The sequence below is a fragment of the Anastrepha obliqua genome, chromosome 5, assembly GCF_027943255.1.
Source record: "Anastrepha obliqua isolate idAnaObli1 chromosome 5, idAnaObli1_1.0, whole genome shotgun sequence".
NCBI lineage: Eukaryota > Metazoa > Arthropoda > Insecta > Diptera > Tephritidae > Anastrepha > Anastrepha obliqua.
Window position 1 is genome coordinate 115,038,771 of NC_072896.1, and position 13,992 is coordinate 115,052,762.

A 13,992-nucleotide genomic window follows, 5' to 3' on the forward strand; every position below is an offset into this window, starting at 1 on the left:
TCGGCCAAACACCTAACAGAAGTCTACGCGCCAAGCATTGACCGATGATTTGCTTGCATCAGTTTGGCTAGCTAAGTGGTGCGTTGATTCTCTTATATTTTTCTGTCTCTAGCCTAATGTTTTCTCCACTACCGCACACACATATAGCGATTTAAGCATCACAGCCAATACTGCCTTGATTGCTTTTCTAGCAACGAAACCATTCACATTTAGGTGTAAATGAAGATAAATATGTTTTTCTTATGGAGATCACAGTGGACATATGCACGTATAACCAAAGTGACCTTACCTATACATATAAGTATATACATATGAATAAGTATTATACAGGGTGGGCCATGTAAAATTTGCTTTTTGAATCGGCTATAAAAAAAACGAATCAATATTTTTTCAAACTTTTTTTTTATTTTGAAGGTTGAACATTGTCATTTATGAATGAAAAATAATATCGTTCAAATGACTGCCACGACTGGCTTTACAGTAGGCCATTCGATCAACCAAATTTTTAAGCACATTTTCGATTGTTTGGGCTCCAATTTCATGAATGGCAACTTCGATTTCGCGTTTTAAAGCATCAATCGTCTCTGGATGGTTCGCATAGCATTTGTCCTTAACGGCTCCCCACAAAAAATAGTCCAACAGGCTTAAATCACAGCTCCGAGGCGGCCAATTGATATCGGAATTTCGGCTGATTATTCGGTTTTCAAAAACGGTAGCCAAAAGTTCGAGTGTAACTTTGGCAGTGTGACAAGTTGCACCGTCCTGTTGAAACCAAATATCGTCCATGTCATCCGCTTCAATTTTTGGAAACAAAAACTCGTTGAGCATGTCACGGTAAAGCTCGCCATTTACTGTAACCGCGGCTCCTCGCTCATTTTCGAAAAAAAAAATGGCCCGATGATGCCGCCAGACCAAAAACCGCACCAAAGAGTGACTCGTTGTGGATGCATTTGCTTCTCTACAGTAACGTGTGGATTTTCTGAGCCCCAAATCCGACAATTTTGCTTGTTGACGTAGCCACCGATGTGAAAATCAGAAAAGAAGAAGAAGACTCACCACTTTGGAAATAGGTTTTCAATATTTCCCAATTTTGTTGAAGCGTATAGCGTCCCATTTCGTAAATGTCAAACCTTTAAGTAAATTATGAACACATTTGGCATGTCATTTGTGTTGCCATTCTCAAAAAAATAGGTGGTTCAAAAAGCAAGCGCTATATGGCACACCCTGTATATTAAACTGGGAACTTATCTCCTGCTGGGCAACAGTCGGTACCATACAATTTACGAGAGTTGTTTGAAAAGTCCGTGCACAAATAAAAACCACTGAATTGTGTGGGGTAAATCTTTTTTATCTTTCTGCATAGACTATTTTTAAGCTTATTCCACTCGTCCAACGCTGTTCTAGTTTGTGGAGCAACTTCCGAATACGAGAATTTTTCTAAGTCCGAGAAGTAACCATTCCAGCTGCAATCACCTACTCTTTTGAATAAAATATTTTTCACGCCAGCCATTTCTTCAAATTGGGGAGCAAGTAATAGTAGTCCGGGAGAGCCAAGTCTGGAAAATAGAGGGGATGTAAAACGAGTTGGAACTCTATTTCAATTAATTTTGCGACCGTAACTGCTGAGGCGTGAGCTGGTGAGTTGTGATGGAAAAGGATTTTTTGAAAATCAATCAACTTCCTCTATTCAAACGAATGCCAAACACACAGAAATATACCGATCTGGCTGAAACTTCGGTGCCTGTTCCTCCAAGGGATCTGATAACTAAATATAACCTCGATACGTGCCACTTGTGCCAGCTCTCTCACTTTGCACTGACTTTTCCAACGACCTGCGTAGTAGAGTTGAAAGCGAAGATAAGTCTTGAATACCAGAAAAAGCACTCCAATACGCTGCTGCGCACTGAGCAAACGGGCCTGAACCTCAAATTCATTAAATTTCAATTCAACTAAATTCAACGAATTTGCAGAGATAAGCGTATTACTTAGGAATCTATGTTATTTGTATTAGAATTGCGAAAAATAACTAACAAATTTCGAAATTTCCAAAAAAATTTTTTTTTTCGAAAACACTTCATGCAACACACGTTCTGCAACAGCATTTTATAGTTAGAAAATCCTATCAAAATAAATTTAAAATATTTATTTTAATTCAACAAAACTCCAGTGAGAGCATTTTTTTGTTTTGCGCTCCCGCTGCCTACATCATGACGTGCTAAAACCTTTCAACTGCGCTGCAATTGCTCCCTATTTGGCACCGTCTAATTGACCCTTAACCCGCATGGAAAATGTATTGCAGACAAACAAACACCAACAAACACTCACACATTCATACAATTCGTATGAATAAAAAATATCGCATTCACTTCTACTTTTTTCCGCACAAATTCACAGGCGGCGGTTGCAGCAATCGTTAGTACTGCAAACCAAAAAAAAGCAACAAAAACAACAAAAAATCTTTGTAAGTGTATAGAAAACAGGAGCAATGCAGAAAAAAGTTTCAGCAAATACAGCAACAAAAAACACACACACATACATATAAACAGCGAAATGAGTTTAGGCGCAAAAAGCGCATAAAATCAAATTCCAATTCCAAACACGCCACAGCCGCACGACTGAAGCACAAAAACAACAATGACAACATCTACAATATGTTGACAACATTCAACAAAAGCTATGCCAGCGAAATGTAACAACCTTTACAACAACAAAAACACCACAAACAACACTAGCAGCTGCAACAACAGCACACAACAAACACGTGCGAGAATTTCAAATCGTCTATCAACATTGCCGGCCAACACCCCGCGACATCCTGCGACCCGCCAACACTTTCCAGCCGTTGCCGCCTGCCACATACACACACACATACGTACATATTTGCGCCAAATGCTGGTGATTATGTTGCCGAATGCTGATTGCTGACTGCTGAATGTTGGTGTTGGCGTCATTTTTGCTGCTATTTAGTAAGCATTTCTGGTAGTTAGTGGACTTTTGGCTGCTGTTTGCTTGTCGTCGCTTTTTCGCTGACTTTTTGCGGGTTTGCTCATCCGTCTTGTTGTTATCGTTGTCTTTCGCCTGCTGCTATTTTTAGTCCTACAGCAATCGAAACTGCCTTGTTTGGGTTTGAATTATTATGATGTGGGCATTGCCAAAAGTAGTAAAGGAAAACAAAAAAAAAGGATTAAACAAACAAAAAATGGATTAAACAAACAAACCCAAAAAACACAAATCCTCGGCAGGCCTGATTTAGATTTCTAGAGAAACGGTTTTCTCCTGGCTTTTTCTGCTTCTGACTAACAGACTTAGTGTAGAAAAAAGTCAAACCTGCGTGAAAGCTAGCAAGGCAGGGCAAACTGGGCGAAAAGGAAAAGCAGGCAGGTTTGTTTTTTGTTTTCTTTTGAATCAAGTCAAAAAAGGCCATATGAAATTTGTATCTCCAACACCAACCAACCAAGCTGTGCACTGCTAGTTAGTCTGCAGCAAACTTTGCTGCCTACAGCGTTGCCTTTGCAGCTGAAATTAGATACGAGCACTCGCAATCGCTACTACCAACACGCCCAAAGCATTGAGGAAAATGTAACGAACTTTGGCATATATTACAATGTATAAATCCATATACAGTAGGTTCTGTTTTTATGCGGTAGATACGTTCCGCAAGAAACAGCATAAAGAAAAAACAGCATAAAAAAAGCTACTAGTTCTATAGTAAAACTATAGATACGTTTCAAATGCTAAAACCGCATAAATCTGAAATAATCGCATAAAAAAGGGCACTAGTCCCATATTATTACTATAGATACGTTCCATAGACCGCATGAATCTGAAATAATTAAATAAAATCGCATAAACAAAATATTGTATCTTTGAAAATTATATCTTTATATATCTTCCATACTTGTAGGGTTAGCATTTCTGATGCAATCTGTGATGAGTTTTTGCTTAGCTGGTTTAGAATCTTGTTTATATGTACAATTCCCCATAGGTCGACATGCATTTTGTAATTTAAAAAAAAACCGCACTATTTCAAAACCGCATAAAAAAAAGCCGCATAAAAACAGAACCTACTGTATACAGTAATTGATATAAAAATTCGGACATCTAAAAATATAAATAGTTTTTTTCTTCCTTGTTTAATCAAATTATCGCTTTTCCATCAAGACATTTGGATGATTTCTGCTAATTTCGTTTGCGGTTTCAATAGAAAATAGTTCATATTTGCACTAATAGCATTGGATATCTGTAATAAGATTTGTCTTATTTAAAATTTAAGAGCTGTTATTATAACAAATCATCAAGCCTCGCTAATGTGGCGTAGTTATGGATCGTTAACGTTTACCTCATCTTACGGTTCAACGTCCATTCTACTTCTACGTGACGCATCGGTTGAGCGGTCACGAATCTTTTAGAGAGTATTTACACCGCTTTATTTTGGAAAACGACCCCTTTTGTCCGGCCTGCTCTGACGAACCAGAGAGTGTAAGGCATGTACTATGCTCGTATCTGCGTTTTGACACCGAAATAGAAGACATTCGCAGGTCTTTTGGGGAGCATCCCACGGATGCAAACCTTACGCCGCAAATGTGCTATAAATCTCAAAAATTACGAACATTAAGTGGTGTTGTGCAGCGCGTTTCATGAAAATGCTGCGTGATGAAAAATGTATCCGAAAGACGACGCTACGCCATCAACAGCTTGATCTCCCGGCTGATAGAAATGCTGAAGAGTCTTTGCAAAACGAACACTGGACAGATTCTAGTGCTGACAGAAACAAATTGATTTGAGTATAGAGTATAGAACTCAACTAACTAACGACCTACCGACCTATTACTTAACGGCAAGGTTGCGGGAGGAGCAACCGTTCAGATAAGTGGAGGTTTTAGTTCGGGGAGGAGGAGATGATGACCATCGTCACTTTTTAAAACAGAGCTCATCTAATGGGTTGGCTCTAAAGGTAAAGGCTTATTAGACGGGTGGGTTTAAGAGGACATGTGGTGGGTGGTTCTACGTACCTATTTGACTCGGGTTTTTCCATACCAAGGGTTGTCGCTCCAGTAAAGTCGCCCTGTCTAGCGCGCCGAAACTCTCCATTTTAGATCTGCCTCCACTTCTGGTTGTTTTTGTTTAAGTCAACTATAATTTCTTCAATTCCACATTTCTTCGTGAAAATGATCTACTTTCCTCCGGTTTTTTCTCGTATAACTTCGTACTTTTTTCTTAGCCAAGAGGGAACGATTACCCGAAAGGTTCTTAACATCGTTGAAATTAAGACTATAGTAAAAATTTCCCAATTGTTCGATTTTCGACCGAAAAAGTGAATTGATTATGAAAAAGAAAGTTAACATTCATTACAAAAATGGATATGATCGGATATGAAAAAGGATATGAACAACCAAACGGAGTGTAAAATATATGACACAGCGTTCAAGTAAGCTGTCCGACCAGTTTCAAAAAAGTGGTTTCTATAAAAAGGTGAACATTTACGAGCAGCGCTAAGAATCACAATTATTATTATTATTATTATTATTTTTTAATTTTCCACTATAGGAGCCGACAACCTTCGAGCCTGCCACTTAAATTGTGACTAGGTTAGGTTAGCTAAGGCAGGTTGCTTGTCTAGACTCTCGGTGCCCGCAAAACCCATTGTCACAACTACATACGATATCCATCCCCTAACTAAGTTGCTTAAGCCACTTAGATCATTATAAGAAGGTAACTGGTCCCTCCAGTGAGACATTTTGCAAATTTACTTACTCACTTAAAAAGCAGCCTCGTCTAACGTAACATTTGCATCCTTCAAAATATTCGTGCGAATTGTGTAATTGAATTTCTGTTTCTCATTATTTATAACCAATAATTTTGATTTTCTTATTTTTTCTTTAAATATTTGTATAATAAACTTGAATTGTATGATTTTTTACATACACCACTGTTTGCCTATCCGTTTCTCCCCTTCACCAATGTGTGCCGATGGAAAATTTGTATGCGTAGCATGTCAAATATTGTGGTCAATACCCTGATTGGTTTTCATGCTAAGTAAACCCGCTGGCAAACCAACCAGCTCTAAGACACACACACACACACACGTAACCATTCACCATCTTCAAGATACATTTGCTTAGCTGGTTGTAAATTCCAGTAGTCGAAAGTAGCTCGTACGTGTCGAAGTTGGGCACCAGTGGTCATTGAACACCGCAGCTGCTATGCTTTGCTTAAAGCACAACTCAACACACGCGCACCTCTCTTCCCCTTCGCGCTTTTACCGCCCGTTTATGCTCATTTACTCGTGTTGCTAATCTTCGAGGCCTAGCAGCGGCGCGAGTATGCTTATAATGGGCATGACTTACTACTCATACTCGTACCGGTATATTATTCTATGTATCAACAACTTTGCAAACACATTTTCTTGCCACTTCTTTCTTCTAAATTTCTTTTTACACAATTTGCTTTGTTTTTTTTTCTGCACAATTTTTTCTTTGGTCTCGCCTGTCTGGTGCTTTGATTGGTGTTGCTACCGCGCTACGCTTGATTTGCGTTAAATTCCATTTAGTAGCGTATTTACATGTGTATGTATGCGCCCTGTAGGGAAATGCAGTACTGCAGGAATGGTACGTTTCTCGTAGCAACTGGTTAGTTCGAGTTGTTTTTCTTCTCTATTCCAATGAGTAGCGGGTGAATTGCCGCAAAGGTGTCGATTGTCTTCCGTTGCGTATCTATTCCAATAATTCGGATTAATTCCAAATTGATCTAGAATGCCCTGCGTACTTTCTTCGTTAGTTCAAATCTAGTACTAAGTACGAGAAACGAGATCTAGTAGGCTCTGCATCCCTTCTTCATTATTTCTAAACTAGTACTAAGTACTAATTCTAATTTTACACCCTCTGCATCACTTTTTTTATAGTTCTGAACTAGTACCTAGTTAGTTCGAGAGATTAGTTCTAGTATCTTCTGTGGTAATTCTAAAGTAGTACTAAATTCGAGAGATGAGATCCAGTGCACTATGCGTCCGGAATCAGTACTAAATTCAACAGATGAGCTCTAGCACGTTTCGTGTCTCTTCTTTAATAGTTCTAAACTAGTACTAAAATCTAGCAATGAAATCTTACACGCTCTGCGTCCCTCTACAATAGTTCTAAACTCGTACTAGTGTCAAGAGATGGGATCTATAACGTTCTGCCTCGATTTTTAAATAGTTTAAACAAGTACTAAATTCGGCAGATGAGATCTAGTTCGCTCTGTACTTTTTCGATAGTACTAAATTTGAGAAACAAAATCCAGTAGTCTTGTCACAACTTCTTCATTTATTCGTCCTTTATTAGTAATTTGGTTCTAAATTTGAGAACTCAGATCTGGTACGCTTTTTACCCCATTATTCGATGGTTATAAACTAGTACTAAATTCAAAGATCGAGATCTAGCACGCTCTGCATGCATTTGTCAATAGCTTGGATAAGCACGAAATTTGAAAGGTAATAAATACCTAGTCCACTCTTTATCCTTTTGACACAATATTACTGAATTCGAGAAATGAGTTCCAGTTCCCTCGGCTTCACTTTTCAATAATACCAAATTTGTACTGCATTTGACAGCTGAGATGTGGTACGCTCTACATCTCTTCTTCGATAGTTCTAAGCTAATAATAAATTCAAGGAACGAGAAATCTGGGACACTCTGCATCCCCATCATAACTTGCATTATTTTTTAACAGGTTCGAACCAGTTTTAAATTCTGCAAGTTATATCAATAAAAAACTGTACTGAATGTTAACGAAAACGAAGCAATCGTTAAAGCCGCTAAGGTGGAGCTCTGGGTGCCATTCAAAAGGTATCTAGCCTCGATTTTTCAGAGAGGAAAACATTTAAAATTTTGTTTTCTATTTTTACGGCTCTGCTTGGAACTACAAAGTTGATAATTCACATTTGATTAAAAATCAAATATGGCACAGTAATGTACTTTCATTATATTTGAAAAATCCACAGCATATTTCCAGCCTTCAAATCGGGCGAAATCAAACCAGTTCAGCACCAAAAATGTACTTATTTCACTAGCACACGTTTTTCCTGCAGGGTTTATGTATGTATGGTACATATTTCCATGTATTTTTATGTCTTCTGTAACCAGGTCTAGTTTAGATTTTTTTTTGTGGCTCGCATAGCTCGCCAGCGCCTCCATAGCATGCTAATGGCGGGGAGTTTTTGTTTTGTTCTTGGCTGTGAGACCCTTTTAACTTCTTCATTTTCTCTCGTTTTTCGGTTATTTAGATAACGAAAATATATTGTAATTCAAAATGTATATGCCTCGGCAGGCAATTAGAATAAATAATGTAGGAATAATATTTACTTTTTTAATTTTAGATATGAAAAGAAAAAGAAAATTTAATAGCTACGGTAAATTTATTGAGAAATAGAGTAGACACGTTTTTTGAATTCGAAACCTTTCGGCTGGTCGAAAGAAGCAATCAAGATTTACCTGTCAAGTAACCATATTTCCTTGTTGCTGCAAGTGGATGAAATGAAAATATAACTGGAAAAGGTATGCAAACCTTAAATCTACGTAGAGGTTACGGCTCTATTAGAATTAGTTTCTTGCGTGCGCTCCTCAGTATGCTGATCAAATGCTCCGAATATTTAAATCATATTTTCCTGCTATTGTTGTTGTAGCAGCATAAAGATACTCCATAAATATTTATCTCAGCGACGTATTTGGTTAATTTTTTCAGAGGTAGTCAGCCTTAGATTTCTGGCTCTATTTGACTGTGGCTATAAAAATTCTTTTGTACTTTAAATATATGAGAAAATATTATAAATAGCCCGCTGACTGAGTTATTTATTTAATACTTACAAAAAAATACTAGGAAATCGCTATTTTTATAAATCCTATACCCCCGATGTTTCTTTTGTTTTCTTTATTCCTTAACTTTTTTTTTTTGGTTATACTTTTACGATTTTACTACATTGGATTAAAAAAATTTTCGGCCTGAAAAAAATCGTTCCAATTTGCTCCGAAGATTCTGGGAATGTTTTCTTTACGAATATTTCTGCTTAAACCCCTGTTTCGACATGCGAACACTGGTCGTGTGCAAATCCTCTCATAATGCAAGTGGAGACCGCTAATCACAGACCTCATGCAGTAAATCATTAGGCTTACGACTTCAGGCTTATCGCATGCAGTTTGGTGTTTTGACAGCCATATTTTCATATGTCTACGAAATCTTTGTAGTGAAAACATAAAATCAAAAGAAAAAATTTAGAAAGAAGCTGGAAATTTTTTTTTTTTCTTTTGGTCGCAAGTGTAAGGAGTGCTTTCTTCAGAATTTTTTTTAATGAAAAGCCATGCGGGGAAATGCCTTGTGAAAAATATCTCTGCGATAATTGTTCTGTGCGTCATGAAATTGACAGTTCAAATGCGATAGCTCAGTGTAAATTGAAATGTGGCGTTAGGGGCAACTCTTGTAAAGAGCAATAGAAGTTTAACTCTTTCAAAATGTGCAGAATTTTTCTCTCTAAATGGTTTTTTATTTGTCTTAGGAAATTTTTCAATTTCTACGTTTTTCGGAAGTTTTTTGTTTACTTTTTTTAATTATTTTTTTTTTAGTTGCTTCAGTTTCACTTAAGGAGGATTTTTCGGTTTAGGTTGATAATTTGTTTTTATAAATGGTGGTTAAGTTTCAAGGGCCGGTGTTGGTTTTGAATAAAATAAAATTTCTTTTAAATATTATTGTCACTTCTCTTTATTATTAGAATATTGATATGGCTCAATTACGTATGGAACAAAATATCAATATCGGCCAAATGGCCGCCGCGGCCTTGGCGGCACACCTCCATCCGATGGTACAAATTTTCAATGACGCTGAGGCATAATTGAGGTTCTATGTCGGTAATGTGCCGAATTATCTCATCGTTTAGCTCTTGAATTATTGCTGGCTTATCGACGTACACCTTTTCTTTCAAATAACCCCAAAGAAAGAAGTCCAACGGTGTCGTTGACGTTTAGGTGTGGTTCACATCCAACATCGACCCTTGAAATTTAACCTCCCTTTATTATTTAACGATATGTAAATTTTTGTTTAAATTTTTTTGTACGACTTTTTTTAAATGTTTTTGTATGATTGTTTTTTTGTTTTAATTTTTTTGCATGATTTTTTTTTTTGTAAGTTTTTTTTTTAATTTTTGTTAGGACTTCCTATTTAGAATCAGTATAATTTTTTTTTTAATATGTTTGTATGACTTTTTTTTTAATTTTTCTGTATGATTTTTTTTTAATTTTTTTGTATGATTTTTTTTAAATTTTTTTGTATGACCTGTTTTTAAATTTTTTTGTATGACCTGTTTTTAAATTTTTTTGTATAATTTTTTTATATGATTCGTTTTTTTTTTTTGGATAAATTTTGGTTTTGTTGTAATTTTGGTTAGGACCTGCCATTATATCTATTAAGAAATCGTATAATTTTTTTTTTTAATTTTTTCGAATATCTTTAATAAATTGTTTAAATATTTTCGTTAGAAACTTTTTTTTATTAATTTTTGCTTGGAATACGTTAATTGTTTTTATTCCATTTTTTTGAATATTTTTAAGGAAACTTTTCTTTTTAATTTTGTCTTTAAGAAATTTTTTGAAATTTTTATTTATTTTTTTAATTTTGTTAAAAAACTGGTTTTTCCATATCATTACGAAATGTTTTAGAGTTCTACTGGATTTTTTTGAAATATGTTTAGTAAATATTTTCGTTGGAAATGTTGTTTAGGAATTTGGTTTTTATTGTTTTTTAGAAAATCTTAGTTGTCTTTTAGGTAATTTATAAATTTATTGATAAAAGTTTGTAACTTCTAAACTCTTTGGAAAAGTTTTTATTGTTTTTAATATTTTTGTGGAGACTTTTAAATTTTAAACTCATTTTAAAATTTTGTTACAGAATTTTTTTTTAAGTTTTTAAATTTTTTTTTTAAACATTTTAGTTTTATTGTAGGAAATTTGTAAATTTTTTATGAAGTTTTGTAATTTCTAAATTTTTTGTAAACTAAAATTTGGCTTAGATTTTTTATAGAATATCTTAAAAGTGGTTTTAAAGAAATTTTCTCAAATCTTTATAGTTTTGCCAATTTTTTGGTAAATCTTTGAATTTGAAATTATTTTGAATTTGTTTTTGAAATTGTAAATAGGATAATTAATATTTTTTTTAAATAAATTCTTTAATTTTTTATTTTTGTAAATTTATTAGAGAATCCTTTAATTTTGTTTGTACTTTTATAAAAATTGTTCAATGTATGCTTTAAATTTTTGTTGTGGTTTCACGCACATACATATTTCTATATTTTAATATCATGTTTTCAAAACCTTTTGTATGCTGACATTTTATAAACAAAATGATTTGTACATTTCATTGTTTAAGAATTACAAAAAAAAAAAATTATAAATATATATTTTCATTTGTACAATTCGACATTCTACCTCTGTATGGAATATATTTTAATAAATTGTATATTTGTTTTTTTTTTTTATTTCAGGTAAGTGTCACATAAATTCCAAAACTAAATCAACACAAAAGTAGTTGCGGTAATTAACGCAATAATTATTTTGGGATTCAAAATTTGGTATTTGGCGCATAGAATTTTCTATCTTAAGAAATGTTAAAGCGAAAACTTCCTTTGCTTACAAAGTTGACTAAGTGCGCCTTTTGATTAGAAATTGCATTTTTACAAAAACTCTCAGGAAATGTAAATGCTTTATATCCGTTCATAAGACTAGAGAAATCATGTGGCATATTTTATATATATCTAAGTGCTAGCATCATTTGTATTTTTTTGATCATCATTAATCTCCTCAATTCGGTCTTTCACATGAATATCCGATAAAATTAAAACTAATTAAAAAAAAAAACGTTATACAGTTCATATTTGACCCATTAGTCCCTTGTGTTGTCTCAAAACTCAATTAATCGGAGACTTTGTGGTAGATATTAAATTTTTGTATGGAAGCGTTCATTAAAACATTTCGAACATCTGCCAACATAACTACACTAATGCCTTCATATACATACATACACATATACATAGATGCATATCCAACTCTACAAGTGCGCACAACGGCGATCCATCAATTTAAATGAAATATCTTTTTATTGCTGCAGCCGCGGCTTTGTGCACAATTAACATAAATTTGAATTAAAAACTCACAGTTTTTTCTTTGAGTGCACATAATTACATAATTTATAGTGTTGGCTGCGTGTAGTGCGACAATAAAAATTTGTTCTACTAATTTCGGTTTTCGAACAATTAAAAGAAGGTAAATACGAGTTTATATTCTTCTGAATTCATTAAAATTTAATTCGAAGTGACAGCGAAAATTTGCAACTTTGAATAAAACTTCTCAATTTCTTCGAAAAAATAGAAACCAAAAACAAAAAACAAAAATAAATAAGAAAAAGTTAAAAAAAAATATATTAACAAAAAAAAAAATTAAAACAAATTAAAAAAAAAATAAAAAAAAAATAAAATAAAAATTAAAATAAATTAAAAAGTGAAAAAAATAATAAAAATATATAATAAAAAAGATTAAAAAGGATGTTTTCTTGTTATGCTTCAAACGATCGAGCAAAATAAAAACTATAGAAAAGTAAGTGAATGACAAAAATAATAAAAAACAATAGAATAAAATAATAAAATATAGTAAATAATAAAAAAAATGATCAAAAAAATAATAAAAAAATTAAAAAAATGGTTTTTTTGTTATGCTTGAAACGATGGAGCAAAATAAAAACTATAAAAAAGTAGTTTAATTAAAAAAAAATATAATAAAATAATCAAAAATAGTAAATAATAAAAAATAATAAACAACAATATATTTAAATAATAAAAAATAGTCAATAATAAAACAAATGTTTTTATTTTGTTATGCTTGAAACGAACGAGTAATTAAATTAAAAAAATAATAAAAAACAATAGAATAAAATATTGAAAAATAGTAAATAATAAAAAAATAATAAAAAAATTAGAAAAAAAAAATGTTTTTTTTTTGTTATGCTTGCAACGATCGAGAAAAATAAAAATTATAAAAAAGTAATTAAATAATAAAAAATAATAAAAGTAATAAAATAAAACAAAATAATAAAAAATAAATGTAATAAAATAATAAAAAATAGTAAATAATATGTAATAAAAAACAATTATAAATGAACAAAAAAAATAGAAAATAATTATAATAAAATAATAAAAAATAGTAAATAGTAAATAATAAGAAAAAAAATTTATAAATGAACAAAAAAATATAAAATAATAATAAAAAATATAAATAAAAATATTTAATTATAAATAAATATGTATAATACAATATATAAATAAAAATTAAAACAATTTTAAAATTAACTAAGGGGGTCTTCTGGTCTCGAGGCCCTGAAATTAAGGGTTTTTTTGGGGATTGATTGTGACAAATCCTGTGAATATTTAAAAAAATTTTTTTTTTTATTTTAAAGGTACATGTCTTGGCTTTTAAAAAATGGTTTTGACTTTGAAAAAAATTAACACCCGCGACCTTGAAATGGCGCTGAAGACGTCCACCTCCAAACGAAACAGGTCTCCATTTTGGTCACGGTTTTTCCACCTGGGTAATCAGAAAGCAAAAATTAGATATGCGTTGTCTTCAGAGTTGCCCTGGTTAAGTTTTCCCGTGACAGATTTTTTTTTTTAAATTTTTTTCAAAAGTTATGCAACAATTTGCAAAAAAAATTTTTTTTTGCTCATTTTTTGAACTTTAAAAGGTTATAAAAATGGAATGAAAAAAAAATTTCAAAAATCGTACACGGGGAAACTTAGCGGTAAGTTTTCCGAACCTTTTAAGACCAAAACCATTGAAATCGGAGTATAACTACTATGAAAAGTGTGACCAAAATGCTTAAAAAACACGATTTTCGGGGAAACGCGTTTAAAGATAAAGTTTATGATAAAACGGCCGGAGGAGGGTACACTTCGGTGCCCAGAAAAATGTGAAAAAATGCGAT

General features: G+C 32.9%; 1 long non-coding RNA gene across 1 annotated transcript in view; it reads left to right on the top strand.

Annotated features, from left to right (window-relative positions):
* LOC129248419 (uncharacterized) overlaps nt 1-12,326 on the top strand; it is a 39,019-nt gene extending 26,693 nt beyond the window's left edge. Inside the window, exon 3 of the long non-coding RNA XR_008582617.1 lies at nt 11,504-12,326. This is a non-coding gene — a long non-coding RNA (uncharacterized LOC129248419). The remainder of the gene's footprint in view (nt 1-11,503) is intronic.
* Nucleotides 12,327-13,992: the final 1,666 nt, after the last annotated feature.